The following is an 18,808-nucleotide window of genomic DNA, read 5'->3' as shown; positions in this document are numbered from 1 at the left end:
CCCTCTCGGGAGTTATTTTTTATGTGCATGGTGGATGAGTTCATTTCTCTCCCTCTGCCCTCTTTCAAAGAATCAGGTATATTGCTTAGTAACGACAGCGTTTCTGAATGGGCTGCTTTTGTCAGGCTGGATTTATGCTCAATGAGAGCCCGGAGCTGCTTCTTCTCTCGTACACAATCGCTTGTTCCAGTTGCCTCTCCGCTGCCTGACCCACTCTAAATTTAGAATGAATGTTTCTGAAGGATGGGACTCGCCTTTCGCCTAAACTGTGCCAGAGCCTTGTCTTCCTGCCTCCTCCACTTGGATGGCCCTCAGCCAGCGAATATCTCCCAGTCCTTTGTTTTTCCCTGCATAAAACCTGCCGCTTCATTCATTCTTTAGTAACAATGAATGGATGCCGAGAGCATATAGGGGGATGGATGCCGACTGCAAAGAAATATTAGGCAAGCACAGCAGTTCTTCGGAAGCTTTTAGCTGTGTATACAGCCATACCTCGGGTTACAGACGCTTCAGGTTGCGCGTTTTCGGGTTACGGACACACTAAAACACGAAAATACCGGAACGGGTTACTTCTGGGTTTTGGCGCTTGTGCATGCGCAGAAACACTAAATTGTGCTTTCCAAATGCGCAGAAGTGCAGAATCGTGGACCCGAGCGTCCACTGTACTAATATAAGAACGTAAGGTGAACCCTGACGGATTGGGCCAGTGGCCTCTCTGGTCCAGCCTCCTGTTCTCACAGTGGCCAGCCAGATGCCCATTACGGGAAACTCACAAGCAGGATCCGTGCACAAGAGCCATCGATAGCCCTCTTGTCCTTTGTGAATGTCTCTTTTATTATTAGTTTATTTATTTAATTTCTATACCGCCCTACACCCGAAAGTCTCAGGATGGTTCCCATAAAATATCAAATACATAAAATCAAAAGAAAAACCAACAACCAAATGAAAAAGTCCCCAAAGAGTCAGCATTTTTAAAAAGGTATATACCTTGCCAACAAAGGTTCCTATAGTTCAAGCTCTGGTTTTCCCAGTAGTGATGTACGGAAGTGAGAGCTGGACCATAAAGAAGGCTGATCGCCGAAGAATGGATGCTTTTGAATTCTGGTGCTGGAGGAGACTCTTGAGAGTCCCATGGACTGCAAGAAGATCAGACCTCTCCATTCTGAAGGAAATCAGCCCTGAGTGCTCACTGGAAGGACAGATCCTGAAGCTGAGGCTCCAAGACTTTGGCCACCTCATGAGAACAGAAGACTCCATGGAAAAGACCCTGATGCTGGGAAAGATGGAGGGCACAAGGAGAACAAGGACAGAGGACGAGATTGTGGGACAGTGTTCTCGAAGCTACCAGCCTGAGTTTGAGCAAACTGGGGGAGGCAGTGGAAGACAGGAGTACCTGGCGTGCTCTGGTCCATGGGGTCACGAAGAGTCGGGCACGACTAAACAACTAAAAAACATCAAGGATGTAGATCAAGATAAGGCAAAGGCCTGGTTGAAAAGGAACGTTTTTGCCTGACGCCTAAAGGTGTATAACGAAGGCGCCAGGTGAACTTCCCTGGGGAGAGCATTCTACAGACAGGGAGCCACTGCAGAGAAGGCCCCGTTCTCGTGTTGCCACCCTCTGAACTTCTCAAGGAGGAGGCACACAAAGGAGAAGATGATTTCAGGGTGTGGGTAGGTTCATATGGAAAGAGGCAGTCCTTGAGGTATTGCGGTCCTGAGCCGTTTAGCACTTTATAGGTCAAACCCAGCACTTTGAATTGGGCCTAGAAACTAATTGGGAGCCAGTGCAGTCGGACCAGGATAGGTGCAATATGCTCAGACTGTCTTGCTCCGGTGAGCAACCTGGCCGTTGAATTCTGCACCAGCTGAAGTTTCAGAACCGTCTTCAGAGGCAGCCCCTTGTATAACGCATTGCAGTAATCTTAAAGCCTTCTGGGTTGTTCCAAAGGGAGTTCCACAGTTCCACAGGCTACACACTGCGTGAAGGACTTTTCATTTATCTTTCCTGAATCTTAGAATCATAGAATCATAGAGTTGGAAGAGACCACAAGGGCCATCGAGTCCAACCCCCTGCCAAGCAGGAAACACCATCAGAGCACTCCTGACATATGGTTGTCAAGCCTCTGCTTAAAGACCTCCAAAGTAGGAGACTCCACCACACTCCTTGGCAGCAAATTCCACTGTCGAACAGCTCTTACTGTCAGGAAGTTCTTCCTAATGTTTAGGTGGAATCTTCTTTCTTGTAGTTTGGATCCATTGCTCCGTGTCTGCTTCTCTGGAGCAGCAGAAAACAACCTTTCTCCCTCCTCTATGTGACATCCTTTTCTATATTGGAACATGGCTATCATATCACCCCTTAACCTCCTCTTCTCCAGGCTAAACATGCCCAGCTCCCTTAGCCGTTCCTCATAAGGCATCGTTTCCAGGCCTTTGACCATTTTGGTTGACCTCCTCTGGACACGTTCCAGTTTGTCAGTGTCCTTCTTGAACTGTGGTGCCCAGAACTGGACACAGTACTCCAGGTGAGGTCTGACCAGAGCAGAATACAGTGGCACTATTACTTCCCTTGATCTAGATGCTATACTCCTATTGATGCAGCCCAGAATTGCATTGGCTTTTTTAGCTGCCGCGTCACACTGTTGGCTCATGTCAAGTTTGTGGTCAACCAAGACTCCTAGATCCTTTTCACATGTACTGCTCTCAAGCCAGGTGTCACCCATCTTGTATTTGTGCCTCTCATTTTTTTTTGCCCAAGTGCAATACTTTACATTTCTCCCTGTTAAAGTTCATCTTGTTTGTTTTGGCCCAGTTCTCTAATCTGTCAAGGTCGTTTTGAAGTGTCATCCTGTCCTCTGGGGTGTTAGCCACACCTCCCAGTTTGGTGTCATCTGCAAATTTGATCAGGATGCCATTGAGTCCATCATCCAAGTCGTTGATAAAGATGTTGAATAAGACCGGGCCCAAGACAGAACCCTGTGGCACCCCACTAGTCACTCTTCTCCAGGATGAAGAGGAACCATTGATGAGCACCCTTTGGGTTCGGTCAGTCAGCCAGTTTCACTGCATTTCCCCCAGTTACAAACTTCCACAATGTTTGTTTCTTTTAAAGAATTTATACACTGCTCTATTGATTTAAAAAACACACCTCAAAGCAGTTTACAAAGAGAACAATATAATTATCAGCAAAAAAACCTTTAAAACTGTTTAAATCATTCAAAACAGAACTTGACTAATAAACCAAAAACTGAATTAAAATGTACATCCACATTCTACATGCCTAGGCAGGCACCCACAGCTTAAGGCTGTAGGTCAAGCGCTCTCCAGATTGCTAACTGCAAATTCTTCAGAGGGTCTTAATTCAGCCACCTTTGCCTCAGTCCCCCAATTTGAAATGAGGAGGATAACATTGGCCACTTCACAGGGTTGTTGTAAAGGCTAATGAGATTATATATAATCCAAGAGAAAAAGCATATCGAGGCACATTAAAGACAAACGAATCTATTTCGATAGTTCACTTTTCTAGGGCAGAGTCCTCTTCATCACATGGATCAAGTGGGAGACAGTACAGTCATATCTCGGGTTAAATACAGTGGTACCTCAGGTTAAGTATTTAATTCGTTCTGGAGGTCCGTTCTTAACCTGAAACTGTTCTTAACCTGAAGCACCACTTTAGCTAATGGGGCCTCCTGCTGCTGCCGCGCCGCCGGAGCACGATTTCTGTTCTCATCCTGAAGCAAAGTTCTTAACCTTAAACACTATTTCTGGGTTAGCAGAGTCTGTAACCTGAAGTGTGTACAACCTGAAGCTTATGTAACCCGAGGTACCACGGTATGCTTCAGGTTGAGCATTTTCAGGTTGCGCTCTGCGGCAACCCGGAAGTAACGGAATGGGTTACTTCCGAGTTTCGCCGCTCGCGCATGCGCAGATGCTCAAATGACTTCGTGCGAATGCGCAGAAGCGGAGAATCACAACCTGCGCACACACAGTCGCAGGTTGCGTTCTACTCAGGATGTGAACGGGGCTCCAGAACAGATCCCGTTCGCATCCAGAGGTACTGAGCAGACAGTAAATATATACCGTACTATTCCTTGTATAACACGCCCCTCTTTGGGGGGACTCAAATTTAGGAAAATGGGGGGAGATGGCACAGAGTTGTTGAGCATCCCTAAATCCACCTCTCGGCTGTCCCCTCGTTGGAAGCAGCTGCCAATCACATGCCCAATTGCCGCAGCGTCAGCTAATCAACGCCACCCGTTGACGCAGCAACCAATAACATGCACAATAGCCACTAACAGCTGTGGCAGCAACCAATCAAACGCCTGCCCTATGCGCTACCAATGTATAAGACGACCCCCATTTTTAGACTGACTTTTTAAACGGGGAAAAACCTAGTCTTATACACTGAAAAATCTCACATGCAAAGCGAGGAGCCGCAAGGGAGAGCCACGCCCCATGGGCAGAGCTAATGCAAGACCCAGCCAAGTCCACGCAAATCAAATCTGCTGGTAACACATTGGGAGAGTAAGTTGGAATCCACTAAGAAGCCGCAAGGTGCACTTCTGGCTGCTTTCACCCCAAACCAACCACCATCACTTTGGAACCTGGGGAGCTGTGCGCAGAGCACCTCAAGCACACAAGCAGCACAACCGAAATGCCAAAAATGCAGAGCACTATTATTAAGCCATGCAAAGGTACGCAGCAAGACCGGCTCATTCTCTCATTACAAGGGGCACATGACTCTCCTGTTGCAAAAGCTTTGCCGGCTACCTGTTTCCGGGCTCAGTTTGAAGTGCTGGCTATTTATTTCATTCATTTGTTTCAAAGAAACAATACATCTCAAAGCAGTTTACAAAAGGACAGAACAATTAAACCAAGAAAATATATATATCATACTTTAAAACATACACATGTTAGAAAGGTAAACAAATTAAAATTACCTCCACTTTCTAAGCCTTTGGGTAGGCTTGTCAAAACAAGAATGTTTTTAGCAGTGCCAAAAGGAGTACAGCGAAGGCACCTGCTTGATATCAATGGGCAGGGAGTTCCAGAGAACAGGCAGGGGCTGCCAGACTAAAGAACAAGTTCCTTACAGATGTGGAACGGGAATTACGTGGCAGCTGTGGCAGTGCTAATTCCACCCATCCAAGCAGTGCAGTGGACGCATGTGGGATATTGGCTGTATACCCCAACAGCAAAACCTTGAACTCGCCCCAGTAGCAATTCAGAAACCAGCACAGGACTCTGAGTGCAGGGGTCATTTGCTGACAAGGCCTCCCTCCTGTCAGCAATCGCGCTGCAGCATTCTGCACTAACTGAAAGCTCTGGATGAAGCACAAGGGAAGCTCCACACAGAGCACATTGCAGTAGTCCAGTATTTTATCCGTGCTGCTTTAATTCGTGGAAGCTGCCTTGAATTCCAGTCGGGGGTAAAGCCAGTATATAAATTAATAATAACAATAATAATGATGATAATGATGATGATAATAATAATAATAATAATTATTATTATTATTATTATTATTATTATTATTATTATTATTATTTATACCCTGCCCATCTGGCTAGGTTTCCCCAGCCACTCTAGGCGGCTTTCAATAGAATATTAAAATACAATAACCTATTAAACATTAAAAACTTCCCTAAACAGGGCTGCCTTCAGATGCCTTTTAAAGATAAGATGGCTGCTTATTTCCTTGACATCTGGTGGGAGGGCGTTCCACAGGGCGGGTGCCACTACCAAGAAGGCCCTCTGCCTGGTTCCCTGTAACCTCACTGCTTGCAATGAGGGAACCGCCAGAAGACCCTCGGCACTGGACCTCAGTGTCCGGGCTGAACGATGGGGGTGGAGATGCTCCTATACTGGACCGAGGCTGTTTAGGGCTTTCAAGGTCAGGACCAACACTTTGAATTGTGCTCGGAAACGTACTGGGAACCAATGTAGGTCTTTCAAGACTGGTATCATGTGGTCTTGGCGGCCGCTCCCAGTCCCCAGTCTAGCTGCCACATGCTGGATTAGTTGTAGTTTCCGGGTCACCTTCAAAGGTAGCCCCAAATAGAGCGCATTGGAGTCCAAGAGGGAGATAACTAGCGCATGCACCACTCTGGCCACACAGTCTGCAGGCAGGGAGGGTCTCATCCCGCGTACCAGATGGAGCTGGGAGACAGCTGCCCTGGACACAGAACTGACCTGTGCTTCCATGGACAGCTGTGAGTCCAGAATGACTCCCAGGCTGTGCACCTGGTCCTTCAGGGACACAGTTGCCCCATTCAGGACCAGGGAGTCCTCCACACAATACTTGAGTCACATTCAGCAATGACTAAACTCACCCTGAAAAGCCATAGATACCCAATGCAGTGAAGATGGTCTCCCTTCCTTGTGCCACACACATACACACCCCCAATTGTCTGAGTTACTCGGCTTCTGAAGCTCACGAGGCTAGTTTTTAAAAGAAGTGGGCTTCCGGGTTTTTGGAAGGGAAATGACTTTGTTTCTAATTAGAGGGCTGATTAGGTTGGGAGATAGCAATCTATCTCCTTATCACATCCACTCCTCTTTGAAACATCAAGTTCCGCGTGATCCTAACCAGGCATCATTTAACGTGTCTGAAATTGCTAGGTATGAAAAATTAAAAGTTGGAACAGGCCTTGCCTGCAAGATGTACAAATGAAGGTCAGTCAGGAAAAGCTAGGAGAGGAAAGGTATGTAGGAAGGGGGGTGGGGGAGAGAGAGTCTGATTCTAGGGGACAAGACGTTATTTATTATTATGCATTAAATTTCTATCCTACCGTTCTTCCCAAACGAACCCAGGACAGCAAACATCAAACGATACCAAGTTCTGTGTTTGCTCAGAAGGAAAGTGCAAATTAATCCCAATGAAGTCAGGAGCGACTCTACTCGCGATCAGTTCTTATGTTCACTGTTGATCTCAAGCCGCTACCCTACGGGTACTTGGAAAGCTCTCCACAGGCAGCTGGAAAAACGTGTGTGTTTGTTTGTTTTCAAAACTTAGGAATCACCTTTGCAATGAACAAGGTACTCAAGGCAACCTGCGCGAGGATCGACGAGACAGTAAAAACATTGCCGGAAAAGACAAAAAACCACAGAATCTAAAAGATCTATGCCAAGGCAAAACACACGGTGCAAAGACAGGCAACAGTGGCTGGTTCTTTAGAGGCTAAGAAAAGCCAGAAAGGCTAAAGGCTGTGGGGAGGAGGGTTTTTATTTGCCCCCCCTTTAGTCCCAAGCCAGGCAGCTAAATTCAAGGGATGATGACAGTTGTGGTCCAGTAACACCTGGAGGACCACAATGTCCCTCATGTGTTGCAGAGTTTGCCATTTTGGTTCTCAGAAGCTGTCGGGAGTCCAGCGGCTGGTGGCACAGAGACACAGCTAAGAAAGGGGAGCTGGAATTAAGGTCCTCTGGGCCAAATCTCTCTTGGGAAGCATCCTTAAGCAAACCACTGCCCTCCTGCCCCCAGAGCACCTGCCCCCCCACACCTGTAACAGGACAATAATCACACTGGCCTACCTTGCAGCTGGAGATCCTTGTGGTCACAAACACAAAACCCTCCAAGGGCTTGAAGGCATGATATAGATGCTCCTCCACAGAGGGGGGGGGGTCATCTGCAGCCTCGCTGCTGTTTCTGAACAGGCCTCCCGCTTCCACCCTGTAGCAAAGGCAAGCAACGGGCGTTAGTCTTCCCCATGTGGCATGATTCGGACGACAAGAACATGCGCCTGCCTTCAAAAGTGGGAACTCTGGAACTCGCTTCCGCAGAAGGCAGTGATGGAAACTGCGCTGGAGCAGTGGCGTAGCGTGGGTTGTCAGCACCCGGGGCAAGGCAAGTAATTTGCGCCCCCTAACCCGTGGATTTGCGCCCCCTAACCCGTGGATTTGCACACCCTAACCCTAACCCCCAGATGTTGCGCCCGGTGCGGCCGGCCCCCCCCTGCACCCCCCACACTACGCCACTGCGCTGGAGGAAGGGAAACATATCCACAGAGAAGGAGGAGGAAGCTATCGATGTCTGCCAGCCCACGGTGGTTCTGCTCTGCCACCATGGTAAGAGGCAGCAATGTTGCTGAGCCCCAGTCGCTGGAAAAACCAGAAGGGGGAAGTGGCTGCGGTGCTCGGATCCTGTTTGTCATGGGCATCTGGCTGAGAACAGGATGCTGGGCTAGAGGAGTCTGTGGCCTCATCCTGCAAGCACTTAGGTTCTGGAAAACATTGCACTGCCCCCAGGAAGCTGCTTGTCAGACTCACAGGCGAGATGACCCCCAGGTGCAGGAAATAAGAGCTGTGGTTAATTCTCCCCTGGCCTCCTCGCTGGCCCAAGGAGGACCAATTCAGCCAGCTAGCCCTGGGGATTATCTAACTGATTTCTGATTTTTGAATTTTATTGTTATTCATGTTTTTATACTGTATTTTATGCTGCTTTTATAATTAAGTGTTTTAAAGTGTTTTAAATTTGTTGTTAGCCGCCCTGAACCCAGTTTTTGAACAGGAAAGGGCGAGTTATAAATATAAATTAATTATTATTATTATTATTATTATTGTCCCGCTAGAGTCCTGCTTGGGGGTGGGGGGGCATCTGGCTGTCCACTGTCAGACCAGGATGCTGGAGGAGCCAGGCCTTAATAAATAATAATAATATAATATAATGTATTTATACCCTGCCCATGTGGTATAAACTCCGGGCGGCCTCCAACAAAATATTAAAAATACAACAAAACATCAGACATGGAAAAACTTCCCTAAACAGGGCTGCCTTCAGATGTCTTCTAAAAGTCAGATAGTTGTTTATTTCCTTGACATCTGATGAGAGGGTCTTTGATGGGACCCTGCAGCCTGACGTTCCTTCGGTTAACATTAATTCCCCTTCCTATTCCAGGCCATTTGGGAGAAGGGGGTGGGGGGAGAAGGGAAGACTGGTAGCTGTCCAAGCAGCAAGGACCGTCCGAGCGCAGCTGCCGCCTCCATCCTCCAATCCTCCGGGTGGCTGTTCCAGCGCGCGGCGCTCCAGCTCGGAGCCGCCGAGCAGGAAGCACCGGAGGCGGGGAAGGCTCTCGGCAAGTTGGCGCAGGAGCCGGGCGCATCCTTCTGACTCTCCAAACAGACAGAAACCCCAAAGCACGATCGGATCCGGATCCCGATCTCGTAGGAGGGAGAGGAGGGGAAGGGGGTTACCCTCTCCGGATCGGAGCCCCTGCGCTCGCAATCCGGTTTTCTTGGAAAAAATAAACGTGTTCCAAAGGGCGCAAGGACGGAACTGGAGCCTGGCGCGATTTGGCGAGACGACAGCCCGGAGAGGTAGGACGGGACCCGAAGCAGCGCATCTCTCTCCCCGAACCGAACCACGGAAGCAGCACCCAGCCATGCCTGGAAGCCTCCGGGCGCTGCGCAACGCAAAGCCCTTCCCGAGGATCGCTCGGCGTTGACACCGGCGTAGGAGCCAAAAACCGACCTGTGCTACGCCTGGTTCAGTGATGCCTGCACGGGCCGGCAGCGGCTTTCCGGGATTTCAGGCAAGGCGCCTCTCTCCCCGCCCTTCCGGAGACGCAACCGAGATTTGAACCCGGGACCTTGGAGGGCAGGCGCTTTGCCCCGGAGCTGCGACCCGGGGGGGGGCTCTGCCTCCCTCCCGTGTGAACCTGCGGGGCTACTCCGGATTAACTCCTCCGGGTCCGGATCCCCTTCGCCTGCCCGAACTCCGCGCCGTCGAAAGGCAAGACCCGAAGCGCCCCGGCTTTGCCCCGCGCAGCGCAGCGCAGGCACCCCAATCCCGGAGCCTGGCAAGGGTTCCTCAGCCGAGCCGGCGTCCGCCCCCCTCGCGCCCTTCCCGGCCTCGCTCACCTCGCCCTCCGGGGGCGCCGTCGCGGCTGCCGCGCTGCTGACGGAGAAAGGCTCCCTCGGCCGGTCCGCCTCGCTCGCTCGCTCGCTCCGCGGCGGCGGCGCCTCCTTCGGCCCCCCATTCGCCGCGCTGATTGGCGGTGACGTAGCGGTATGCAAAGCAGCGGGCGGCCGGAGGGGCCGAGCGGGGCGGAGCGGCGGCGCCCGGCCGGGGTGGCGCTCCAGTCGGCCGGGGAGGCGGAGGCCGGGGCGGCGCCTTGCTCCAGATGCGGGAGGGGAAGGGGAGGTGCGCGGCACGGCCCGCCTTGGCCCCCGGAGGGCGCGATCCGCCTCCCAGATGCGCCCAGCGCGGAGGCTCTGATCGCGCGACCTGCTAAGTGCATTTCTTTTTTTAAAATGCAAACTTTATTGCAACAAAACAAAACGAAAACCAGTTACTAAGTACAAAGTGAGCTGGTCTTTGACCGTAATAAATTATCTAAAGATCTACTAAGTACAAAGTCTTGTCCGCTCCAATATTTGCCTTTTGCTGCTGTCAGCCTCCTCTGGAGTAAGTATATGGGATCTGCTGCACGTCAGCTGTCACTGAGCTGCATTTAAACCCGGCTCCTTGGCGCGCAGGACCAGAAACTTATTGTTGGTTAACTCTTGATTTGCTTTTTATTTATGTACATAAGCTTAGCTTGGGTCAGTGTTTGGCCCACCCCAAGGCCGCCCTCCCCCCCCCCAGCCCCAGGCCAGAAGTCCTAAGAGGCAGCTGTCAATCAACGCCCAACCAAGGAGCCTGGAAGTGGAGTTTCTACTAGACTGACCACAGCAGCAGAAAGAAATGTGTAAAGTTAGGTATAGCACAGGGAAAGTGCTTAGAGAGAAGTTTTTCTCCCTGTCTCCTAACACTAGAACTTGAGGACATTCGAGGACAGTGAAAAGTGGAAGATTCAGGACAAGCAAAATAAAGTCAAGGTTTAAAGACTGTCCCAAGGCAAATCTTTAAAATGTAGTATAAAAAGGTAAAGGGACCCCTGACCATTAGGTCCAGTCGTGACCGACTCTGGGGTTGTGGCGCTCATCTTGCTTTATTGGCTGAGGGAGCCAGCGTACAGCTTCCGGGTCATGTGGCCAGCAGGACTAAGCCGCTTCTGGTGAAACCAGAGCAGCACATGGAAACGTCGTTGACCTTCCCGCTGGAGCGGTACCTATTTATCTACTTTGTCGTGCTTTCGAACTGCTAGGTTGGCAGGAGCAGGGACCAAGCAACGGGAGCTCACCCCATTGCGGGGATTCGAATCGCCCACCTTCTGATCTGCAAGTCCTAGGCTCTGTGGTTTAACCCACAGCGCCACCCGTGTCCCAAAATGTAGTCTAAATACCAACAATTGGGAAACACTGGCCTGCGAGCGCTCCTATTGGAGAACAGCCTTGACCAAAGGTGTCGTGGACTTTGAAGACTCTCAAACTCAGGACGCAAGGGAGAAACGTGCTAAGAGGAAGGCACGCTTGGCAAATGCACACTGTGATCAACTCCTGTCCGGAAACCAATGTCCCCACTGTGGAAGGATGTGTGGATCCATAATTGGCCTCCACAGTCACTTACGGACTCACTTTTAAAACCGTGTTTATAGAAGACAATCTTACTTGGCTACCCGGGATCACCAAAGAAAGAGGAAGAAGTTAAACTATGGAACTCCTTCCTGCAGGAGGTAGTCATGGGCATTGCCAGGAATTTTGTTGGGGGGGGCAGAACCTTCGATTTTTATTGATTTGTGGGGCAGCTGTCCCCCCCCCCTTGCCCCCCGGCTACACCCATGGAGGCAGTGATGGGCACCATCCTGGATGGCTTCAAAAGAGGATTGGACAAATTCATGGAGGAGGAGAGGGCTATTGGCAGCTACTGGCCAGGATGGCTCTGCTCTGCCTCTGCAGTTGGAGGCAGCAATGTTTATGGATACTAGGTGCTGGAAACCACTGTAATAAACGAAAATCTGCCCTTATTCCCTTATGGGGGACACAAGAGCCCTTATAGAGTCCTTTGCAGGTTTTCCATTAGTCGGAGAAAATAACAGAGACCAACCAGAGAATACTTAGAAGCAAAGCAGCTAGTAAGCCTGATCTTTATTGAACTGTTGCCCAGAACCAGAACTGTTGCCCAGAACCCAGAACGAAGGTGTGTCCGCCCTTATATAGACATTTTAAATTGCCCACCCTGGAGTCCAAGAGCACCTCCAGAAACATCATACATACACCACAGAAGAAGTGTAGCCCAACCCCCCCCCCGATACATCATACCTACATCACAGAAAGGGCGGTCTACAGCAGAAATCTGAGTGTGTTGTTTACCTCCTGTCTGGCAGGCTACCTGTTAATGCTTGCTTGATTGGATACCCTGGGGAGCCTGGCCAGTCTTTTGTAGTGACGAATACTTAGTTCCTGAAAGCCAGGTCACAAGCTCACCCTATTCATACACAGACATACCCTTAAGAAAGGATTTGTGAAGGAAAAGACAATGGGGAGGCTTTTCCATTTGACTTTGGCCTTGCAGAGAAAACATTTGGTCAGTTTGGGAGCCAAAATGGTGCCAGGACTGCTTTCCTGTGCTGCTTCAGACATGTGGTTTATATAGTTATGTACGTGTTTGCTTGGTAGATTTATGAACATTTATTATATATATAGGGACGCGGGTGGCGCTGTGGGTAAAACCTCAGTGCCTAGGACTTGCTGATCGTATGGTCGGCGGTTCGAATCCCCGCGACGGGGTAAGCTCCCATCGTTCGGTCCCAGCTCCTGCCCACCTAGCAGTTCGGAAGCACCCTTAAGTGCAAGTAGATAAATAGGTACCGCTTTCTAGCGGGAAGGTAAATGGCGTTTCCGTGTGCTGCGCTGGTGCTGGCTCGCCAGCTGCAGCTTTGTCACGCTGGCCACGTGACCCGGAAATGTCTTTGGACGGCGCCGGCTCCCGGCCTCTAGAGCGAGATGAGCACGCAACCCTAGAGTCGGACACGACTGGCCCGTACGGGCAGGGGTACCTTTACCTTTACCTTTATTATATATATATATAAGCCCTTAATTTATTTATTCCACCACTGATGAGGAGAGGGCTCTGGTGCTCAGATCCCGTTTGCAGGTTTACATCTGGTTGGCCACTGTGAGAACAGGGTGCTGGACTCAATGGACCACTGGCCTGATCCAGCCACCTCTTCTATTGCTCATCTAGCTCTGCAGAGTTTCCAAGGGAGGTTTCTCCCAGCCCTACCGGTAGATGCCATTGAGGACGGAACTTGAGATGTTCTTCTCCATGCAAAGCATAGGCTCTAGCTGCTGAATCCAGAGGTGGGCAGATGTTTTTGCAACACACACCCTCCCTGAAACAGCCAGAAGCAGCGAAGGCATCAATTAATCCCAGGCATCCGATAGTGAAATGTGGATCCGCCGGCACCATTAATGATCCGCTCACTCTTTTCCCCCAAAGGACTGACAGCCGTTCCTTCTCCGCACTTTCCTCTACGTATAATAATATGCAATGCTTTTGATCATTTTGCAAGACTCCCGTTCCCCATTTCCCCTGTTATCTGGAACAGTGGAACAGAAAGAGTTTCTTGTGGCGTGTCATAACTACAGCTCAAATGAGACTCTGAGGAATTTTTTTCTTCAAACTTCTGCTGACTTCTCATTGGTAGGGAGGGGCGGCGAAGAGGTTGCATTTGGAAATGCTTATTTGTTTTAGAAAGCAGGATGTGAAGTATCAAAGTTGGGAAAGCTGTTACTTCACATTGTTGCCTTTAGAAACTAACCCCCTTACTCTCTACTTTTTTTCCACAAACACATGTCAATACCTTATTTGGGCAATTGAATTCAGAGGAAGAGAAACACTTATTTTTAAATTCTCATTATTTCATAAAATTTACAAAGCATGATTGAAAACAACAACAACATGCCAAAGTGGTTTACAAAAAAGTACACAGTAAATTAAGCACAGCAGTTCAAATCTTTCAACAAGTGAAGATAACAAAAGACTAAAACATACTCAAACTTGAATGAACTTTCTAAACACCTGAGTAGGCTTGTCGAAACAACTATCTTGTCATTGGGCACCAAAAAAAGTACAGTGAAGGCACCTGCCTGATCTCAAGAGGCAGGGAGTTCCAAAGTTTCTGTGCTGCCACACTAGAAGTTATGCATATATGGGTGAGGCGATCTTGTAGGTAAAGTGATCCCACCTTGAACCTGGCGCACTAGGTTTGGAAATCCGGTGCCATCTCTGGGCACAGGTGTTATACGTTGACACAAAGCCTTGTTTTATTAAAATATTTGCATCTTGCTATTATTTGGGAAACATTTCTTTTGGCATGCCCTGTTGATGGAGAACCTTGCCTGCAAATCCAGCCCCTCGAGGCTCATATGCCAAAAAATTAGCTTTATATCTGGGCCACCTCCATGTTTTCTGTTAAAGTTTTATTTCCCCCCATTGAGAATCTCCTCCTCATTTCAATGAAGTTAAGTAGAAGGCTGAAGTACAGAAAAATAATCCTGTTGGTTATTTGCTTGCTTTCTCATTTCAGCTCTGTCTCTGGAGACAAAACACACTCGAGGCCCAAATTATTAAAAACAAACAGAACAGAGCAGGGAGGGAATGTGAAGGGCCTCCTATAACTTCCCAGCCCTGGTTGTGAAATCGTGGAAGAAGATCTAGGAATTTGCTATGTGTTTTGAGTCATGCTAACATGAGAGAGAGTTACGTATCTGTACCCTCTTTGCAACCACACATAACTTCCCTCTTCTGAGACGTTAAGTCTTTGGGGCCAAATCTCTTCCTGGGAAAGGTCCATAACTCATATAAACTCATGGCACTTTTAACATATAGTATAAGCGGGTGGCCCTGCGGGTTAAACCACAGAGCCTAGGAATTGCCGATCGGAAGGTCGGCAGTTCGAATCCCCGTAACGGGGTGAGCTCCCATTGTTCGGTCCCTGCTCCTGCCAACCTAGCAGTTCCAAAGCACCCCTAAGTGCAAGTAGATAAATAGGTACCACTCTGGTGGGTTTCCATGCGCTGCTCTGGTTCGCCAGAAGCAGCTTAGTCATGCTGACCACATGACCCAGAAAAACTGTCTGCGGAAGTGGACAAACACCGGCTCCCTGCTAGGTTGGCAGGAGCTGGGACTGAACAACGGGAGCTCATCACAGGGATTTGAATTGCCGACCTTCCGATCTGCAAGCCCAAGAGGCTCAGTGGTTTAAACTACAGCGCCACCCTCATCCCTCACTTAGGGCCTCATCAAACCTAAATCTGGCCCTGCTGACATATATGCAGTGATTAGCTTTGAGATATCCCCTGCATATACATAGCCCTCAAGATCCTTGACCCCTCTTGCTGCTGCTCTCTTAGGCATGATGAAGGACCTGACCTACCAGCTTTGATATGATGCCACTCCCCCAGGTGATACGAAAGCCATCTTCAGATACCTAAAGGGCTGTTGCCTGGAAGATGGAGCCGGCTTGCTCTTTGCTGCTTCGGTGAGCAGAAACCGAACCAAAGGATTCCAGTTACAAGAGAGGAGATTCCGACTAAACACCAGGAAGAAATTTCTGACAGTAAGAGCAGTTCAACAGTGGAGGGAACAGACCTACACAAGAAGGTGGTGGGCTCTCTGTCAGGAGTTCATCCTACTCTTGAGTAGGACTCTGGCAGAGACACATGCCCGACTGGCATGTTCTCTCCCTCCTCGTCGATCTTTTGGGAGCTTCAAAAGCTTTCTTTTGCCCGAACATCACAGCGACCGATGCCAACAGACACCGGCACACTTAAGGATCCGCAGAGCCTTCGCAGTTTGCATAACAGACCTCAGCAACTCAGCATTTTGGCTAATCTACTTTATTTACATCTAAACACACACGGAGCACTGCAACGTGGCTTCCTCTCTCTCTAGAATCAGACAGCAAAGAGGAAAAAGAACAAAGGACAATAGTCCCACTTCAGGGAACACAGGAACACAAACATCCTGTCTCCGACACTTCCCACTCTGTGGAGTCAAAACATACACCGTCATGTGAAAGACAACAATTCCATGACTGCAATCAAGGAGCAGGAATTCTAAAACTCTCACCGTCACAGGAGGTTTTTAAGCAGAGGTTGGGTGGCCACCCATCAGGGATTCTTCAGCTGAGATTCCTGCATTGCAGGGGGTTGGACTAGATGACCCCTGGGTTCCCTTCCAACTCTGCAAGTCTGGGGTTCCCTTCCAACTCTGCAAGTCTAGAATTCTAGGATCCTAAGCATAAGAACAGCTCTCCCCTCATGATCCCCAGCTGTTGGGATTCAGAATTATTGCTGTGGTGGTAGAGCGTAACCATCCTGGCTAATAGCGACTGATAGCCCTCTCCTCCTCAATGAATTTGTCCTGTTCTGGAGTACAGGGTCAGGTTTAAGGTGCTGGTTTTGACCTTTAAAGCCCTATGTGGCCTAGGACCCTCGTACCTATGGGACCGCCTCTCCCGGTACGCCCCAGGGAGGACCTTAAGGTCCATAAATGACAACATTTTGGAGGTTCCGAGCCTCAAGGAGGTTAGATAGGTCTCAACTAGGGCCAGGGCCTTTTCAGTACTGGCCCCGACTTGGTGGAACACTGTCACAAGAGACTAGGGCCCTGCGGGACTCGACATCTTTCCACAGGGCCTGCAAGACAGAGTTGTTCCGCCTGGCCTTTGGTTTGGACTCACTCTGACCCTTATGCTTCCCTCCCCTTATGGTCTTGATCTATCGGTTACTTTTAAAATGAGGCTGTATTTTAAATTGCATTTTAACCTGCATTTTAAATCGGTCCCCCCCCTTCTTCCCCCTATTATCTTTTTACTGTGATTTTATTGGTGTTAGCCGCCCTGAGTGAAGGCCAGGGAAGGCCTGGCAGGGAAAGCCAGGGTATAAATAAAATGATTTATTTTTATTATTATTATTATTATTATTATTATTATTATTATTATTATTATTAAAGCCTTATGGGTTGGTGGTCATCACTGCCTCCTGCGGGAGGGAGTTCCATAGTTTATGTGCCGAGTGCATCTCTTTCTCTTTCTCGAATCTTCCACCATTCAAAGGAAGTCCACGAGGTCTAGTGCTTTGCGAGGTGGTGGGGAAGCAAATTAATTTCTGAAGTTTCTTTAAATTGCAGTCATTTACTATTAGAATGCATGTTTGAAGGCGTTGCTTCAATAAATGCATGTTTAATTATTTAGAAGGAAGATTAAAAATTCTCTTTCCCCCGAGTTTAAAGTGCTCCTTTGAGTCAATTCCTCCCTCCCCTGTCAAAATTCCTTCTTAGAAAGCCCCCGCCATGTCTTTGTGGGTGGCATACCTGCTTTGCATAAAAAGTCCCCCAGGGTCAGTTCTTGGCAAGATCTCCGTGTAAAAACTCCCTCTTTGAAAGCTGCAGAGCTGCTGTGCTTCAGTGGAGGCCATACGGACTGAGGCTGAACTCATGCTCTGACTCTGTAAAGGTAATTTCCCTTTTTCGCTGTTCCCCCAAACCCTGCATCCACACAGCATACAGTTCACAGAGCTTTGAAACTACAGTATCCATGGTGCAGTGTGACTGTGATATCTATCTATCTATCTATCATCTATCATCTATCTATCTATCTATCTATCTATCTATCTATCTATCTAGCATCTATCTATCTATCTATCTATCTATCTATCTATCTATCTATCATCTATCTATATCTATCTGTCCTCTCTCTCTCTCTCATCTATCTATTTACATACTGTTGCAGGAATTTATGTATAGGGTGGGTTGCCCCTCCAGCAGATATCCTGGAGCCCACTACCAAAATCAGCACAATCGCTTTTGAGACTTTTGTAATTTGTCCCCACAAAACACTTCACCACAGTTTCTTCCTACCTATTCAAAGGGCCTCTGCTGCACGATACCAAATGCAAGAATTCACTGAAAAATGTCTCTATGCATTGGCTCACTGGGAAAACTTCAGAAATTCATATAGACATGTGAGCTCAGCTCCTCAGCAGCCCCTCTGCCTGGGTGATAATCCCTGGCATCCTGATACCTGAGGGCCAGACAGGTAGCCATTCCAGAAATAACAAACCTCACATGTTCTTCTGTTCACTCTGTACACAAACCATTTACACCAAAAGTTTCTTTCCGTCCTGGAACTCTGGAAAAAACAAAAAATTGTTCTGGGGGTTCCCAAAAGACAGCTGGGTTTCATTCTGATGCAGATCCAATATCGCCCTCTGCTGCTCAGCGCTTGCCTTGTTTCAATTGCTGTTCTATATCCTCTACGCTAGGACTAAAGTTTTTATCCTTGTAGAGATTCTGCTATACACACCACAGCTGCCCCTCGCCCTTCTTCCAAGCAGCTCAGAGCAGTGTGCACAGGATTATCCCATTTTATCTTGACAACATCCCTGTGTGTCAGCTCCTGCCTGGAAACCAATGTCCCCACTGTGGAAGGACATGTGAATCCAGAAGTGGCCTCCACAGTCACTTACGGACTCACTATTAAAACCGTGTTTATTCAACTCATAGTGGTGAGGAGGAATGGAAGTTCCCCCAGAAAGTCTGATTTATATACATTATTTACACAATGGACCCAACGTAATTGGCTAATTCCAGGATTCACTTGTAGGCCAATCAGGTTGCAGATTCATTTCCACCTGGAGCTGGATTGGGTGGCTCCTGTGGACCAATCAGACTGCTGCATTCTGGATCCTATTGTTCTAGGACCAATCAGACTGCTGCCTTTTGGATCCTATCCAACTCAGTACACAACAGAAGACAATCTTACTCCTCTAGGAGTGATCACTAAAGAAGAAGAAGATCATGAAGAAACTGGCCGGACCAGTTCTAGTATGGAATCCACCATTAGATTTTAACCCTTGCTGGACCCCAAGAATTAAAAGGGACTCAGGCATCTCACAACAGTATTGTTTTCAAGGCGCAGATTAGGG

At 48.6% G+C, this 18,808-nt stretch overlaps 1 protein-coding gene across 5 annotated transcripts in view; it reads right to left on the bottom strand.

Annotated features, from left to right (window-relative positions):
- The window catches only part of IL1RAP (interleukin 1 receptor accessory protein), a 102,389-nt gene extending 92,198 nt beyond the window's left edge, over positions 1-10,191 (bottom strand). For 2 of the 5 annotated variants that reach the window (XM_083504144.1, XM_083504140.1), the window contains exons 1-2: positions 9,854-9,970; positions 7,529-7,667 (exon numbers count right to left, since the gene is read on the bottom strand). The gene's annotated coding sequence lies outside the window, so the exon portion shown is untranslated. The other 3 variants (XM_083504141.1, XM_083504146.1, XM_083504145.1) reach the window with 2 other exon arrangements.
- Between the last annotated feature and the right edge of the window lie 8,617 nt (positions 10,192-18,808).

Source organism: Podarcis liolepis (genome assembly GCF_965112155.1).
Source record: "Podarcis liolepis genome assembly, chromosome: 5".
Lineage (NCBI taxonomy): Eukaryota > Metazoa > Chordata > Lepidosauria > Squamata > Lacertidae > Podarcis > Podarcis liolepis.
Note: the sequence above shows the minus strand (reverse complement) of the source record. Positions and strands in the feature narration are given on the sequence as shown.